This window comes from Budorcas taxicolor, chromosome 8, assembly GCF_023091745.1.
Source record: "Budorcas taxicolor isolate Tak-1 chromosome 8, Takin1.1, whole genome shotgun sequence".
NCBI classification, from domain to species: Eukaryota; Metazoa; Chordata; class Mammalia; order Artiodactyla; family Bovidae; genus Budorcas; species Budorcas taxicolor.
In genome coordinates this window covers 13054932-13072954 of record NC_068917.1, presented here as the reverse complement: position 1 = coordinate 13072954, position 18023 = coordinate 13054932, and the positions used below count along the sequence as shown (strand labels likewise).

General features: G+C 44.4%; 1 protein-coding gene across 2 annotated transcripts in view; it reads left to right on the top strand.

Moving 5' to 3' along the window:
• Positions 1-809: 809 nt before the first annotated feature.
• Positions 810-18023, top strand: part of EXTL3 (exostosin like glycosyltransferase 3) — a 60105-nt gene continuing 42891 nt past the window's right edge. For both annotated transcript variants that reach the window (XR_008199815.1, XM_052644764.1), the window contains exon 1: positions 810-917. The gene's annotated coding sequence lies outside the window, so the exon portion shown is untranslated. The remainder of the gene's footprint in view (positions 918-18023) is intronic.

The following is an 18023-nucleotide window of genomic DNA, read 5'->3' as shown; positions in this document are numbered from 1 at the left end:
TGGTCACTGCCTCCTGTACAATGTTGCGAACCTCCAGCCACTCTGTCTTCCACATCCAGCGTCCTTCGCCCACTCCCAGCATTTTTCTCCGAAAAGCCTTGTCTTGACTTTGCAAGTGTGAAGGTTGACAAGTCTCTTAAGAGTTGTAGGATGTGTGCACTTTTCCATTCCGAGAGGTTGGCTCTTAAGTATTTCAAACAGCTTCGCTTTTTCCTCCCGGTTGTGGCTGATCACGCCAACACGACTGGACTAAGGCATTGTTTCTGCAAAGCCCCTGGATTTTTCCCCTAGGCATTCTTGCCGTCCGGCCTTTTCTTTGTTGTTAAATATTCAGTGTTTCCCAACTCCAGACCTTTTCGGAGACCGTCAGCTCATTGAAGAAGGCCTTTTCTGTGGGGACGGCTTTAGTTTTAGATCTGAAGTTCAATGGCTGAGGCTCTGGAGTCGGAACGCGTTCCAGGACCGGCGGAGAGCTTTGGCTCTGCACCCCCCGGAGAGGTTTTTCGGAAAGAGTTGGGGCACTGGTAGGAGGCGGGTCCGAGGGCCGAGAGAGGCAGGCCCGCGCTTCTCCTCCACCGGCGGCTCCCACAATCCCCGGCGCCGCCGCTCGCGGACCCTGGCGAGCCCGGCTGCGGGGGTCCGAGGCCTCCGAGGCTCTTCGGGCGCGGTCGGCGGAGCCGCTGAAGCCCTCGCCCCGCCACCCCCGGACCCCAGGCTCGCGAACGCCTGGGTTCGGCCATTTCCGGCGCTGCGCACTTCGGCAAGTTCCGCCGGCACAGGTCGGCAATGGCTGCTCGCCAGCAGGGGGAGCGGAGGATTCGGCGCGGCCTGGAAGGCGGGCTGCAGGCGGCGAGAGCGGCTTTTGGGAACCCGAGTCTCGCGCAGGCGGCAGCGGCGAGCCGCTGAACTGGAAGCCGGTAGGACTCCTGGCGGCGGCGGGGGGAGCCCCGAGCAGCCGGGGCGGCGGCCCGGAAGAGGCTCGTGGTAGGGACCCCGGGGCCGGCCGCGAGAGCAGGGCACCGGGCTGGACCGGGTCTGGCTGCTCTGGGGTCGCGGGAGCTGGGGGGGAAGCTGCTGCCCTGCGTGGCGGGGGCGTGCAGCCTCTGAGTAGGCCTTCCCAGACGTCTCGGGGGCCCGGGAGAGGACCTCCGGGGCCTTAGCCACCAGCGAGGAGGGTAACCGGTAACGGGCCCCACCCTGGGGCTACAGGGAGCTCTAAACGCGACCTCCCCACCCCCACACGCCCCCTAGAGCCCCGGCTAGCTCGCACCCGCCTCCACCCCTTTTTCTAAAGGCTCAGCCTCAGCCATGCAGCCACTTTTGCACCCGAAAGTCCTCCCCCATCCTTTGCCCCCCTGTGTTTGTCCAGCGGTTTATGTAGAGCATCTTTGGTCCACGAAGGGGTATCCGGACCGCCCCCCCCTCCCCTTCTGAGCGCGCACACACTTCCACATCTGCTTTCCGCTGCATTCAGACACAGCCGCCTGCAGCTGCTCTTCTTGGCCTCTTTTCACCCGGCTCACCTCCTTACACGAGGAGCCCTTAGTCAGAATAGCCACTTCCTGCCCAAGGAAGGGTCCAGGCGCTGCTCTTTTGTGCATCTGGGGCTCTGGTACCCAGGCTCTATAGTGATGGGCCTAGCGCTGCTCAGGCGGGAGAGGGCTGCGGAGAGCGCGTCTACACGACTGAAATCTTAGTTATCCCAGCGCGCGGCACGGTGCGGTGTGAATCCGAAGCCCTTTGGAGACCCGGCAGGGCTGCTAGACTGCAGAGAGGCTGTTTCTCTTCTCTACCGCTTGAGCCATTGTTATTCGTGGCTCTGAAAAGACTTGACTTTGGTGGATTCTTACCCGCTCTTTTTTTTTTTTTTTCCCCAAAATTAGAAAGGGCTTCATCAAGCCCCAAGTTCCACTCCTTCGGAGGAGGAGCAGACACTTGTCCTTTTTTCCCACATGTGATTTACTTAAGAAGTCTTAAGTAGTTCACCCTCCAGTTTAGGTAGCTTCATTTTTTGAAGGCTGGGCTTCCCAAGTGTTTTTTTATATTTTTTTTAAATCTGTGCGTTGTGGTCACACAGACTGCATTTCCCCCGGTTTCGCTCAGCCAATGTCTTGCGCTCTGGTTCAGTTATTCTAACTGTACTGAGCGGCTGGGATGGTAACCTGGGAGATCCTGATAGTCTTTTGAGTGGAGCTCAGTGTTCTCAGCAACTTTTAGCAGGGGGACTTTAAAAGAAAGAAGACCCATCTTCTTAAAACTCTTCCTTGGTTCATTAAAAATACTGACTCCTGTGGGAATTTCCTGTGGGGAGCCTGAGGAGTCAGAAGTAACCAGAAGTATGAGGGAACCTATTCTGAGTGGTTTCTGAAAGAGGGTTAGAATGGTAGATCTTCAGAACACCGAAAACATGGTTTATTTAATACTTGAAGATGTAGCCGCTGCTCTGGGGACGTATCTATTAGATAAATGATTGACCAGTTTGAGTCTTCAGGTTCCCACTTCTCCCTCTATCAAAGGGGAGAAAACTCTGGCATGTAATGTTCTGCATGTAGTTGGAATCTTTTTGTCATTAGGCTTCAGAGCTTTAACCTGTGAAGAGAAAAGGCTTCCTGCAAATAGGATAGAGAGAAATGAGTCAGGGGTAGAGTTAAGCCTGAGAAGGAGGAGGTTGAATGGATGGCTTGAAGCCATGGGAAGAATGTTGTGGGGATTAGATAAGGAGCTGCCCTTTTCCTCAGGGCTTTAGGCTAGCTGTTGAGTGAAATCACTGAAGGGTGGTGCAGGAGTGGGGCCCAGGCTCAATAAGCTGTGCTGAGTAGGAGGGCCCCTAAAGTGAAAGTGAAGTCGCTCAGTCGTGTCCGATTCTTTGCGACCCCATGGACTGTAGCCTACCAGGCTCCTCTGTCCATGGGATTCTCCAGGCAAGAATACTGGTGTGGGTTGCCGTTTCCTTCTCCAGGGCATCTTCCCAACCCAGGGGTCGAACCCCAGTCTCCTGCATTGGAGGTGGGCGCTTTAACCTCTGAGCCACCAGGGAAGCCTTAACTGAGGCATTAACTGGAAAAGACTATCAGGATCTCCCAGGTTACCATCCCAGCCGCTCAATACAGTTAGAATAACTGAACCAGAGGACAAGACATTGGCTGAGCAAACCCTGGGGGACATGCCGTCTGCATGCCCACAAGGCGTAGATTTAAAAAAACACAGAAACAACATGGGAAGCCCAGCCTTCGAAAATGAAGCTATGTAAACTGGAGGAAGAAATGCTTAAGAGCGCAAATCACATCTGGGACCTCACAGTGTCCCCCTGGAGGGAGGGTTGGAAATACTGCCTAAAGCAGAAGGAGATTCAGGTTATCAGGAGAGAAATGAAGGTTCCTCTGGATCACCTGTTGGTAGAGATGTGAATGTCTTTGCATATAATTACTTCAGAGTGAGGCAAGGAATATAAACCTTTCATAAAGCCATAAACCTGTGCACTAATTTCTGCTGGATATTAAGTGTAGCTCAGAAAACTTCTGTTAACATAGTTATCTCCACCCTATTTTTCTTTCCTCTTAATTTTTGCAGCTGTTTCTTTTGAAAACCTGTAATGATAGGGTAACTAAGTAAGAAGAAAGGATTTTTCATGTATTTGTAGGTTCCTTGAAAATAGGGGAGCTCAGGCAGATGGAGTTTGAGAACTCATGGGGAACGGGTAGACTCTCCAGTAAGCGTGATCTTTTCGTGCCTGAACAGGTCCCACACTCCTTGTACACTTGGAGTTCTTCAGATCTCTTTGGTGATATTACTAGATGAAGAGAAGCGATATTAAACTTTTTATAATCCTGGTTGTATCAGAGGAATATGAAGACCTCACTTGGTGACATTTACCTCCTCTCTACCTAGGCTGTAATTTTCAGTCTAGGATTTTGCTCACATGCCCCCCAGATGACCCATAAAATACGGGATGGAGCTGTGGGAAGATGAACTATGTCTCAGCATCCAGCCACCTTTGTGGTTTGTAACCCTGGAGTACTTTTACAGAAAAGTAGGCAAACTTTTTCTGTAAATGGCCAAATAGAGAGTATTTTAGGCTTTACAAGTGTTCAGCTTTGCTGTTGTAGAGTGAAACAGACATACAGGACATATGCAGCTCTCGTGCCGTCCATACGTGAATGATCAGGACTCTCTTCCAGTGTGCCTCTATTTACAGAGTGGACATCTGGCTGCCAGTGCCTGCCTGCGAGCATCACCGCTTCACACACATGTTATTGCTTTTGTGTATTCCTCTGTTTGACGGGCCCAGTACCTTTTAGACTGACCAGTGAGTGATATTAATGATTAACCTCCTGGATGTTTGCTTTGTTGACTGTTTGTTTTCTTATTCTCTTACATTTGTCATCATTTTAACTCTCTTCCTCCAACCTCTTTTTAAAATGTTTTTTTGACAAAGATTTGCTACTGAGTGAGGAATAAAAAAAAAAGTGAATTAGATTTGGAATATGCCCTTTGTACAGTAGGAGAGATTTGACATACATCAGTCCATGATGGTGGTAGATTACAGTAATGTCTTAAATTACTATAGTCCTTGTCGATCATGCTGTGCTTTCATACATTGTTTCTCACGTAGATTTTGATCTTTACAGTAACTCTCAGAGATAGGAGGCTAAGTGTTAGAATATTCCTTTAAAAAAAAAATTATTTTTTTGCCTGTGCTGGGTCTTCGTTGCTGCACAGGCTTTTCCCTAGTTACAGTGAGTCGGGGCCACTCTGTGTTGCAGTGTGAGGATTTCTTATTGCGGAGGCTTCTCTTGTTGCAGAGCATGGGCTCTAGAGCACGGGCTTAGCTGCTCTGCGACATGTGGGATTTTCCTGGACCAGGGATTAAACCTGTGACTCCTGCATTGGCAGGCGGATTCTCTGAGCCACTAGGGAAGACCCAATATTCCTTTTTGTGAAGGGGAAGGAAGGTAGGAAAGAAAACTGAGGCTTTGGGGGGGTGGTGGGGAGTGGGCTTTTAGTTATTTGGCCAGAAGATGTACTAGAAGGCAGAATTACTGACCTGTGTCTTTTTGAATACTTACAGTGATGCGAACCCCCCGGGCCACCCATTCTAATTTGCAGCCTGGTTTTCAGGACGCTTGTTTTTACTGAGCTGCAGTCGGCCTCTCTGGGAAGGCCGCCTTTCGGGGCTGTGTAGAACAAATCTATTCCTTTTACCTGTGACAGTTCTTCAGATGCTGGAAGATAGCCATCATGTTTTCCAGACGTGAGTTGCAGATTGGTGTGCATGGATCAGAAAAGGCCTGTGCGTACAGTTGGGCTGCCCAACTTACACCAAGTCTTACGTTGGGTGCCGGTTCTTAGAAATGAGGAGATTTCACATGGAAATCTCTATTTCTGGTTTCCTTGAGAAAAAGAAGCCTCAGTGTTGTAGAGGTCACATTTCTGATGATAGTAATCTCCGTTAGGGCCTACTTAGGTGGTGCTAATGCAGGAGATGTAAGAGATGGACGTTCAGTCCCTGGGTTGGAAGATCCCCCGGAGGGAGGGCATGGCAGCCCACTCCAGTGTTGTTGCCTGGAGAATCCCATGGACAGGGGAGCCTGGTGGGCTACGGTCCATAGGCTCCCAAAGCGTTGGACGTGACTGAAGCGAGTTAGCATGCAGTCTCCGTTAGATGCCAAATATCCTGTCCATTTTGCTAAAGTCTCTGCCTGCCAGCTTCACTCTTGTATTAACTTCACTCTCAAGGCCTCTGTGGTCCTTGAGATTACCGTCCTGTTTCCTGGGTCTTCTAGTCCACAGACTGTTGATCCTCATTCCCTTCAGATGTTTCTTATTTGACAGTTTCAAATCCCCTGACCTATTTCTCAGTCCTCTGCCCTGCACTCACTTTGATAATGTCCCTCTTAAAGTGTGGTACTCAGAGCAGCATACAGTATTCAGTATACAGTGTCATCTAACAAGAGTACAGGGTAGGGGGGAACACTTACTCTTTTGTTTTTGTTTTTGACACCATAATTTTTTTTCCCTAATAAATCTTGTATATTAGTATATATGTAATTTTTTTATTGGAGTATAGTTGCTCTACACAGTTGAGTTAGTTTTTGTTATACAACAGAGTGGGTCAGCTATACGTATACATACACGCCTCTTTTCTGGATTTGCTTCCCATTTAGGTCACGACAGAGCATTGAGTAGACTCACTGAAATGATGTTAATAGGCACTGAAATCACAGCTCTGTGTGTGTGTGCCCGTGCTGTTGTTAAACTAAATTATTTCCCTGTGGTTTTGAGATCCAAGTGCTCAATTCTACCTTTACTGCCTTTAAATGTACTTAGACATTCCAGAATGATAAAATCTTTTTTTTGTATCCTGGGTTTTTTCCACCCTTGACTTACTCTTCCCAGTGTGACTTCCTTTGTTTCTGAAGTGGAGTTGTAAAATATAAAAAAAAAACATTGTGGCATATAATGGAGAAAATAGTTGATGAGGACCCTAAATTATTATTAACACAGTGGAAAATTAAGGGGGGGTCTTAAAGCATTATGCTTGACATTTTGGAGGTGAAGCAAAAGGAGGTCTTGGGGATGGCCTTGCTACCTTGAGTTTATATGTTGGTATTATTTCTCCCCCAGTGAACCAGTGTGTATGTGCTTTCTGTGTGCAAGGCAGTTGTAAGTTAATGGGATCTCAGAATCTAAAAGGATTTTTGAGGTCATATAGTTGACCCTTTTTTGGTGCTAGTGGTAAAGGACCTGCCTGTCAATGCAGGAGATGTCAGGTGCAGGGGTTCTATCCCTGGGTCATGAAGATCCCCTGGAGAAGGGCATGGCAACCCACTGCAGTATTCCTTCCTGCGAAATCCCATGGACAGAGGAGCCTGGTGGGGTGCAGTCCATGGGGTCACCGAGAGTTGGACGCGACTGAAGCGGCTGAGCACGCACACGCATGCAGTCCACCCCTTTACTTTATGGGTTAAAAAAGGATAAGAAGCATTTGCGTCAAGAAGGACTGGGATGGTGAAGTTAGGGGTCCTGATGACTCTTACAGATGATTAGTTATAAATGGATGACAAGATTGGAGTCTCAAGTTGAATTCAGCCATGAAGGCTGAAGTCGGATGCCCGCGTCATAAAGCTGATTTAGGTCGCGCTTAGCAAACTTGCTGCATGAGTTTTCTGTCTTATTTAGGGAGGCCTGGAGCTCTAATGATATGAATTGTATGCCTCCATAGCATAAGGTGAAAGTCCTGTTTTCTTGAGAAATGGAAACTCTTAGAGAAGTTAGTTTATGGTGTAGGCACTTGCACATCAAGTTATCTGTTCTGGAAAGATTCTTCAGCAAAATCCATCTGAAGATCTTAGTAAAAAACAAACAAACTTGCTTTTACACCTCCTCCTCCCATACTGTGGAATCTGTATTTTTCACAGTTATATTATGAACATTTTCCTGTTTGAAACTGATTGAAAAGCTTATTAATAATCATATTAATGACATGGACTTATCATACTTAATATTTAACCTTTCTCCTAATCTAGGACATTTAATTTATAGCTTTTTCTGTTGAATGCTTGGTGATTGCATGTTTACAATACAAATCTTTGCTCACATAGAATGCATTCCTAGAAAGTGAGATTGCTGAGTCAAAGATGTGAATGTTTTATGGACTTGTTACAGATGGAAAATTTCAGTTTATGTTCCTACTAATACATCAGTGTACCTGTCACTGTAGCTGCCAGCAGAGTACAGAGATGATGTCCTGTACTTCACTATAGTAAGTGGTGCACTTTGTGGACATTCTTGGAATTAAATCTCTGTTTGCATTCACGACTCTTTCTTACAAATAACTCCTGGAAATGGAATTGAAGAGTCAGTGAAGGCAGGTTTCAGGGCTTCTATTGCATCAGGCCTAACTGTGTTCCAGAAAGGAGAGTTGGTACCTGCTCCCAGCACTGGGGGTGTGGGGATGTCTGCCTTGATCCTGGTTGGTGCCACATACTGTAATCTTACTGTCCTTTGCTGATTTATAGGTGGAAAATGTCACTGTGTCCTGTTTTAAGGATACATTTCCTTGATTTCTGGGAGGATCAAATACTTAAAAATTGTTAAGCCTTTGGGCCCCTTCTTTTTGTGTAGCTTCCTGTTTATGTCCTTTGGCTGTTATGGTATTGCTTTGCTTCTATTAAAGTAGTGCTGTGTTGTAAATGCCTCCCCAGGCTCTTCACTGACTTGCAACTTAAGAAAATAAACAAATATTAGAAGCGTTTGATCCCTTTGTCCTCAAGTTTGTTGAGCTTTTCTTTTCATGGGTTCCATTTTTGCTTGGATTCCAGTACAAGTGGCTAAACTTATCTTGAGGGGAAGTTTCATTTATGTTTTCCTGTTGTTCTTTTTGTGGTTTCATTTATTAGTTACCTCTCAGATTCATCTGGGACTTATTTGGGGTTTTGGTTTGTCATGCAGGAATTCAGCTTAATTTTTTTCCAAAAAGCTGATTGTCACATTATGGGACAGTCTAATGTGGTGCACTTTAAAGAGACTGCAGCAAAATACCATTCTCCTTAATTACGAGAGTAGTACATGCTTACTATAAATGAATGAAGGCAGAAGGAGTATTTTAGTAAACAGATCATGAACCCTGTACCCCTGAGTGGGGTACAGGTCTGGCACCTGGGTTTGTATCTGGGCTCCTTACCTTCTTGTTGTATGGCCTTAAACAGGTTACCTGACTTTGGGATTCACACTTACTTTTCTTCAAAGTAAAGCAGAAAAAACCGGCCTATCCCCCAGATGGTTGGCGTGAGGATGAGATGAGATAGTGTGTGTAAAGCATGTATACTGGAGGGTGTTGTAAATATGAACACAGTTATAACAAGTGGTAGGGCTATAGTGATGACAGATGAAGACACCCCACCCGGCCCGTGTCTTCCAGAAGTCTGTGCTGTAGTCCGTAGACGTTCTGCGTGAATAATGTATATTGCTCTTTGGCTTCCTTAGTTGTCTGTAATTACATGGACTCAGATGTCATCAGCCTGAATGAGGACCGTCATCAGCTCTTTGTTAGACCAAAGAGCTGGTACTTTTGAGTTTGTGTGTATGCTCTGCAATAAAGTCACCTGGAGCTTTGTCAATTGGCAGGAACTTGAGCCCCATACTTGGGAATTCTGATTCAGTTACTGTTGGGCGGGCCTGGGTTTATCTTGTGAAAACATTCTGAGGTGATATGTGCATCTTGATTTTGTATTACCCTAGTTAAAAAGTAACTTGTCAGACATGATTTTGATTTGTGGGATGTTATCAAACTGGTGGGAGGGGAAACAGTTAAAGGAATTGGCATAATTTTCCAATCAAGGACTTATCGTGGAGTTGAGACTTCTGGGTTGAGATTTATTACTGACTAAATGCAGCAATATTTGACCTAGGTTAATGAAGAATGTTAGTTTGTTAATACACTATATACAGATGAGTAATGGAAGGAATGCTTATTTTGTGCCTGCTAGGGGCCTTTGTGGAACATCTTTGGACTTAGAAATCTGCTCTTGAGCCCAGGGTTTACTTGTTTTTCCTTTGTTCTAAGTCCTATAATAAAGGCGGCTCATCTCCGTGGTTCTCTGTGGTTGTGTCGTGATCTTGACTCGTAACTCAGTAAGTGTATCAGTGCACAACCGGCTTTTCTCGCCTGATTTTGGTTTTTAATTGCCAGCAGCTTTCTGTTTCCCCTGTTTTACACCCAGGTCACATTTATCCAGTGAATAGACTATGGTGGTTGTCTTGTGAAAAGCACGCATTGCTCTCCTGTAACTTGGGAATTGCCTACGTTCAGTTTTCACAAGTCGTTATCAGCAGTTAGCTTCCCTGAAAAGTGCATTTTGTTGTTTTGAATGATAGAGGAGAGAATTCAGAATCTTAACAGTAGTGCTAGTATCAGGAAATTTGTTTTAGTTTAATTCGTTTAGCTTATTAACATCCTGAGTTTTAAACTAGGTAGTCTTCCCGGAACAGGCTGTTTGTCATGCCTTTGCATAGCAGGAAATCAGGAAATGATGTTGTTTGGTGTCGCTACAGAATTTAAAAAATCTTTGAAATACTGCTTTCAACAACCTTATTGAAATGACTTTTGTGCAGAACTATCTCTATGTAGTTTGAAGGGCCTGTGGCCACGGCAGTAATAGCAGCAGTGTGCACCTGGGTTGTGATAGGGCTCTGCCTACTTGATGGGCCCGTGTACTAACTGCTGCGTGCACAGACACACAGGTAGGTCGTTGACTCTGAGCACGTTGTTTTCTTGTTTTGTCTAGCAGAGAAATCAGTATGAATATAGGGTTGACATTATGTTTGGATTAGTATTACCGTGTGTGTTAACTATAGCTGTCATTACCCGTGTACAGTGGGACTGTAGTCATCTGGGTAATTTAAAAATAATTTATGCACGCTGTGCCTGGGCTCTCTGTTCCCTGAGTTCCCTGAATTAACGTCACAGGCAGTTTATCTTAAATGGTTAAGACCTTAGTGAGTGTGGGCCTTAGAGTAACTGCAACGAGTCCAAGTTTTACTCAGTATGGATGCCCCGGGCCAAATTTCCTAACCTCTGTGCTTTGGTTTCCTCACGCACATGGTGGGAATGCTTGTAGTACGTACTCCATAAGATTGTCATGAAGATTACGTATGGAATCTTCATGAATACAGTAGGTCGACCCTAGCACATGCAGACATTCAGTGGATGTTCACTGTGGCCACAGTTATTTGATAGATTAAAGGCAGCTGAAGGTTTCATTTGGGGACATCTGGAGGAGCGTCTCGCTTCTGGCCCCAGTCTCCCTCCATGCGTTTCAGATATATGCATAACTGCAGCCCAAGTGGAACCAGCTGTTTACTCCTGCTTCTCTCCCTTCTGTTTTTTTCCTTTTTTTCTCTCTCCATTGAGTGTTTTACTTTAGCTCAGTTTAGTGTTTTTTTCTTTTTCTTAAATGAAGAAACCTGTACAACTTTGTTGAAAGACATTAAAGAAGGCCTAAGTGAACAGAGATATGCCAGGTTCATGATAGGAAGTTTCAATATCAGAGTACTTTATTTGTGAAAGAAGAGAAGTTGAGTGGTTATACTATCAACAGACTCTTGAAAGCAGGGTCCTCACCGCTGGTGATGTTCCCACTGAGACGGAAGGAGTGTTAGAGGAGAAGGCGCTCAAAGAGGAGGTGATGGTGGAGGCCACTGGTATGTTAAGGTGAGGGAGGGAGGAGGCAAAAGGACAGGACAAGGACACCTGGGATCCTGAGAACTCTAAGCCCCAGCTAACTCCTCAGCATATATCCTGGACCTTTGACTTGAGTTACTTACTGTTTCAGCTTCCAGGAATGTAACTAGTTTCAAGCCTTCCAGTGAATGGCTAACAGATGAAGAATTTCCATTTATCAGCAAAAATATTTCGGTCAGAAAGGAGTGAAAAGTTATGGCATCGGCAGTGATCTGAATGGTAAATGTCTGTACACGATATTTTGAACTTTTCCCTCTCTACCGGGAGAAGACACTAACGGAACCTCCTTCTACTCAGAGATGTACCCTTGCTGCCGTTGGAACACTGAGGGGTAGATGTCTTTGTTGCTGACCACTGGAGAAGGGAGATCAGGATTAGAGAGGTAACTTTCATAGGCATCCAATCAGGGGGTGCCAATTGAAGCTGTTGGCAAACTCCAGTAAATAAAGATAGGGAAAGAGAGAAGAGGGCAAGGGATAAACCCCCAAGGACAAACTGCACTTAAGGAGTGGTGAAAGGTACCGGAGGGTGAGCTGCTGAGGTGGAGGACCAGGAGAATGGATGAGTAAATTATGTAAAATACGAAGTAACTTAATATGAGACATTGGGGCAGGGATGAGGATGACAAAACTGTTTGATAGGAGAAATAAGGGTGTGACTAAATGAAGAGAATGAATGTTCATGCTTCCAGATAAGATCAACAGTGTTAAAATAACACTTCCCTACCTAAGAGCAATGTATTAATAATTTAATTCTTGTTATGTATTACTGAATTCTGTTCACTATTATTCAGTATATTCAGTATTTTTGTCTTATACTGATGAGAGAGATGTATCTGTCGTTTTATTTTTTGGTGCTTTCTTTGGTTTGGGTATCACGGCTGGTAAGATGGACTGGAAGGTGTCCCCCCACTCTGGAAGAGATTGTATATAATAGATCATTATGTTGGGTTGGCCAATAAGATGCTGTGGAAAAACCTGAAGGAACTTTTTGGCCAGCCCAGTACTTTAAACACTTGGTAGAAATTCTCCAGTGGAAGCCTTTGGGGCTGGACATTTCTTTTGGGGGACATTTCTTTTGTAATTTTAAAATTACAAAGTCAATTTTTTTAATAGTTGTAGGACTACTTCCTATTGGGTGAGTTGTGGCAGTTTGTGTTTTTTGAAGCATTGGTCCATTTTGTCTGAATTGTCAAACTTAGGTGTTGAGTTGTTCCTCAGTTCAGTTCAGTCGCTCAGTCGTGTCCGACTCTTTGCGACCCCATGAATCGCTGCACGCCAGGCCTCCCTATCCATCACCATCTCCCGGAGTTCACTCAGACTCCCGTCCGTCAAGTCGGTGATGCCATCCAGCCATCTCATCCCCTGTCGTCCCCTTCTCCTCCTGTTCCTAGTCTTCCTTTATTATCCTTTCAATGCCTGCAGGACTAGTGTGATATCCTGTTTCATTCCCATTGTTGGTGATTTGTATCTCGTCCTTCTTTGTCAGTCTTGAGCAGGTTTGTCAAAATTGTTGATGAACCTCTTCATTTTATTGAGTTTTGTCTTTATGTTTTTTATTTCATTGATTTGTCCTTTTTATTATTCCTTTCCTTCTATTACTTTGAGTTTATTTTGTTCTTGTAGGTTCTTGAAGTAGGAGCTTAGGTTATTGATCTGAAATGTTCCCTCTTTTTCTAACATAAGTATCCGTCTATCTGTAGTATCTTATTTCATCCTCACAATAACACTGGCAGTGTGTAAGGATTTTCAGTATCACTTTAAGAAGGAAATTATGTAATATTCCTAAACTCTCAAAGCTGAGTTCTGGACCAGAGATTCCGGCTGCAAGTCCAGAGGGCCTGCCAGCCTCCTCCTAGCTGGAAAAGTCTCTCTTTTTATTTTTCAGTGTTTCATTTCCCTTCAACCAAGACTCCACAGGCTCTAAATCTCAAACTTGTTTGAAAATGAGAATGTAAACTAAGACTTTCAACTAGTGTAATTATTTATTGAGCAGTGACCTGGCACCCAGAACTATGTGGTATTTTGTAGAGGGGTTTCAAAAGTGGTGAGAAAAATAGTTTCTGCATCCAGCTGGAGAGAAACAAATTGCGTAGATGAGACTGAGGAACGATTGAAGCTTGTCAGGAGAGTGATACTGACAACCGACTGTTGTGGTTAGAAGAACACTTCCAGAGGTAGAAAATTTGGCAAAGCAGGTGAACGGATAGTGTATGAAATGAGAAGCACAGATGCTTAATGAGCACAAATTGTTGACCTCCAGTAATAAAGGGTAAATCAAAACAGTAGAATGACATTTTATCAAGCTGTCTTTTTTTTTTTTTTTTTAATAGCATTCAGTTGGATTTGTTCAGTTAATTAATGCTGAACTGCAGCAGCAGACTCAAATCTTAGTGGCCTGAGATAACCAGTTTCTTACTCTTCCCCGTTCAGGCGGCTCTCCAGTGGTGACCCAGGGGGCTGGGTTGCTTTTAATCTCTCGCCACTCCAAAGTTTAGAGTTTTTCCCTTTCATTCTCTCAAGTAGTTGGGGGAAGAAGAATCCATCCCTGTTCTTAAGAGCCTTGTACGGGAAATGATACCTGGCTTCTTCTCATGTTCCCTCTGGCAAGAACTAGTCTTCCAATTCCAGCCAAACTGTAAGGCAGAGAGGGAGATGGAGGAGAGCAGATCCATACTCGTGGAGTAAGAACCGCCTCTGTCACACTGTGACTGGGCAGCTCTTGGGAGACAGATGCCCTCTGTATTGTTGGTGGGAGGATAAATGGCCATCTTTCTAATAGACAGTAATTTAAAAAATAAGATATTCTTGCACTGACCCATGTTAAATTTTTTTTTCTGAGGAGATACCCGTGGATGTGCGCAAAGATAGCTACAAGAATAGTTGTTATAGCTTTGATTATAATGAAAAATTGAAAACAAATGTCTAACAAAAGAGGATTGGTTAAACAAATTATGATGTTTCTGTCTTCAGTTATTGACCATCATATGGTATAGCATGTAATGATGTGGGTCATTAGACTGTTCTTGTTATAAGTGGAAAAATCAGATTACAGAAAAGAACATATGTCCCATTTTTGTAAGCATGTTTATTCATGCATAGAGTAAAGACTGGAGGAGGTCTCTGGCTTTGGCAAAATAGCAGACTAGATTAATATAAACTCCTTGCTATACAATGCATATTTTGCTTTCAGGAAAGAAATTCTCATTAAAATTAAAAAGTGGAGTGGGGGCAGGAGAGGATGGGGATTTAAAAAGCATCTGATGAACAGTCTGATGCTATAGTCTCTTAGGGTGTTTGCCAGTTTTGGTAACTTGCAGTTTAGTTCCCACAGAAATAAGAGAAAGAGCCTTGTGCCTGTGAATGTCAGACAGACACCAGATGATAGTATGGATCTTCAAAAGGTTGAACATTCGCTAAAGGAATGGATAAACTAGAAGAAGATAAAGTCTCTGTTAGCAAGATCCAGAACTGGTTGGGGAAGGGAATATTCACTGAGAACTCAGAACCGTTTTCCCTTCATATGAGTTTTGTGTTCAAATTTACATTTCCTTGTGGCTTCTGGGAGACTCTCCAGACTCAGAGATCGACATAAAAAGCAGTCCAGAGCTGATGATAATAGAATCAGCAGACAGAAGAGACTCAGCACAAGAAGGGCAGGAACAGAAAACGTGAGAAAGAGTAGGTGCTATCATAAAAATAAGGCAGGTTTTCAAAAAGGAGCCAGCAGAACTTCTGGAAATGTAAAATAGTCATTGAAATCAAAACCCAGTGGTTTGGATAAGCAACCCGCTAGGCACAGAAGGGAAAGTTAATGAGTTAGATCGAGAGTTGGCCCCTGTGGCCTGTGGGCTGAGTCTCGGCCGTGGGTTGTTTTTGTACAGCCTGCATGGTTAGGATGGCTTTTATATTTTTAAAGGAGATAAAACAGAGACGAATGGAAATATTCTACTTAGACTTCATGCGGCTCCCAAAGCCTAGTATGTTTACTCTCTGGCTCTTTACTAAAAACATGTCCTGACCCCTCAACTGGGTAGGTAACAAGGACATTTCAGATGGTAGCACAAAGGATGAAAGAGAGAATACAGAGGAAAGGTTTAAAGACATGGAGAATGGAATGAGGAGGTCTGACATATGTCATACCTTCAAAAAGGAGAGAATGAATGACAGGCCCTATACAGAGAGTGACTTCCCTGGTGACTCAGACGGTAAAGCGTCTGTCTACAACGCGGGAGACCCAGGTTCGGTCCCTGGGTTGGGAAGATCCACTGGAGAAGGAAATGGCAATCCACTCCAGTACCATTGCCTAGAAAATCCCATGGGCAGAGGAGCCTGGTAGGCTACAGTCCGTGGGGTCGCAAAGAGTCGGACACGACTGAGCGACTTCACTCATTCATTCATACAAAGAGTTAATGACTAAACAAACAAACAGATAATGATGGAACATCTTCTAGAATAATGAAAGACGTGCATCTTAAGAACCAGAAAGTTTGAGTGCTGAGCATCCCACTCACCTCCCGCTCCTGCCCCCTGCTCCAGATTCCACATGTCGACACAGCAGAACTCCAGAGCTGAAGAGATCTTACCTACAGCCCGCATGAAGACTCAGGTTATGCACAAGCTACAATAGTTAGACCGACATCTCACTTCTCAGCAACAAGAACGGAATCCAGAGGATTCTTCAGTTGGTGGAAAAGAATTACTACCCTAGAAGGGTGCATGCAGTTGGATCCTTATTTAGGATTTAGGGTGAAATAAAGTGTTTCACATAAAATTTACCACCAACAGACTGTGACTGGAGGAACTACTTTAGGAAAAAGGAAATAACCAGAGGGAGGGAATGAAACGTAAAAAGGAGTTGAGCTCTGAATAAGGAGCTTGGTAAATATGTGGGTGAATCTAAGCAAGCACGAATCGCATTAATGATAGTAAGGGCTAATGTTGAGCGGGTAGAAACATGGTGGAGCTAAAATAGCAGTCAATATTGATGTAAAGTCAAGAGAGGTCATCATAGGTAAAGTCGTTTAGTCGCTAAGTCGTGTCCGACTCTTTGCGACCCCACGGACTATATAGCCCGTCAGGCTCCCTTGTCCATGGGATTTCCCAGGCAAGAATACTGGAGTGGGTTGCCATTTCCTTCTCCAGGGGATCTTCCCGACCTAGGGATCGAACTCAATGCGTCCTGCTTGGCGGATGGATTCTTCACCACTGAGCCACCAGGGAAGCTCCAGTCATAGGTAAAGATCTTTTATTAATTGAGAAGAGAGATAGAATACTAGACATAATGTTAAACTTTCAACTAAAGTCATAAATTGAATATATAACTTCCAGACTGGTTCAATTCAGTTCAGTCGCGTCCGACTCTTTGCGACCCCATGAATTGCAGCACGCCAGGCGTCCCTGTCCATCACCAACTCCCGGAGTTCACTCAAACTCATGTCCATCTGTCGGTGATGCCATCCAGCCATCTCATCCTCTGTCGTCCCCTTCTCCTCCTGCCCCCAATCCCTCCCAGCATCAGAGTCTTTTCCAATGAGTCAACTCTTCGCATGAGGTGGCCAAAGTATTGGAGTTTCAGCTTTAGCATCAGTCCTTCCAATGAACACCCAGGACTGATCTCCTTTAGAATGGGCTGGTTGGATCTCCTTGCAGTCCAAGGGACTCTCAAAAGTCTTCTCCAACACCACAGTTCAAAAGCATCAATTCTTCAGCGCTCTGCCTTCTTCACAGTCCAACTCTCCTAGCCATACATGACCAATGGAAACACCATAGCCTTGACTAGACGCACCTTTGTTGGCAAAGTAATGTGGTAGAGGGTTTAAAAAACATAACAAACTTATCAACTAAAAGTCAGGAAAGAGATGGGAAGTAAAAAAAAAAATGATAAGTAACCCCTCTTCCAAAAAGACTGTTAGTAAATCTTAATGTATCACAAAAGTGTAAGTAGATCAAACACTAGTTTAAAGTCAAAGGTTGTTAAATTAGAGTTCTATTAAAAGAACGAAATCTTGTTCTCAAGTGTTTCTAAGGGGCACCTAAAATACAAGGAAAGACGTGGAAAGTTTGCTGGGAAAAGAATGGAAAAAGTTAAGCTAGGCAAATATTAGCTGAGAGCTGAGTGTCTGACCAAGTGGCAGGCAGTGCCCAAATATCCATTGAGAGTTCAGGGGATAAACAGAGTGGTGGCATATACCTACCATGGAATATTATTCAGTCAAAAAGAAGGATGAAGTTCTGTGCTGCAACACAGATGGACACTGAAACATGTTAAGTGAAGTGAGTTCCATAAGGACAGACACTGTATGGCATTCCTTATATGAATATTTAGAAAAGGCAAGTTTGTAGAGACAGTAAAGTAGAGATTACCAGGGACTGGGATTGGTTACATTCTTTGCAGCCAAAGATGGAGAAGCTCTATACAGTTAGCAAAAACAAGACCGGGAGCTGACTGTGGCTTACATCATGAACTCCTGATTGCCAAATTCAGACTTAAATTGAAGAAAGGGGGGAAAACCACTAGACCATGCAAGTATGACCTAAATCAAATCCCTTATGATTATACAGTGGAAGTGACAAATAGATTCAAGGGATTAGATCAGACAGAGTGCCTGAAGAACTATGGACGGAGGTTCACGACATTGTACAGGAGGCAGTGATCAAGACCATCCCCAAGAAAAAGAAATGCAAAAAGGCAAAATGGTTGTCTGAGGAGGCCTTACAAATAGCTGTGAGAAGAAGAAAGTGAAAGGCAATAAACGTAATAAAAAGTCAGGGAAGAGATA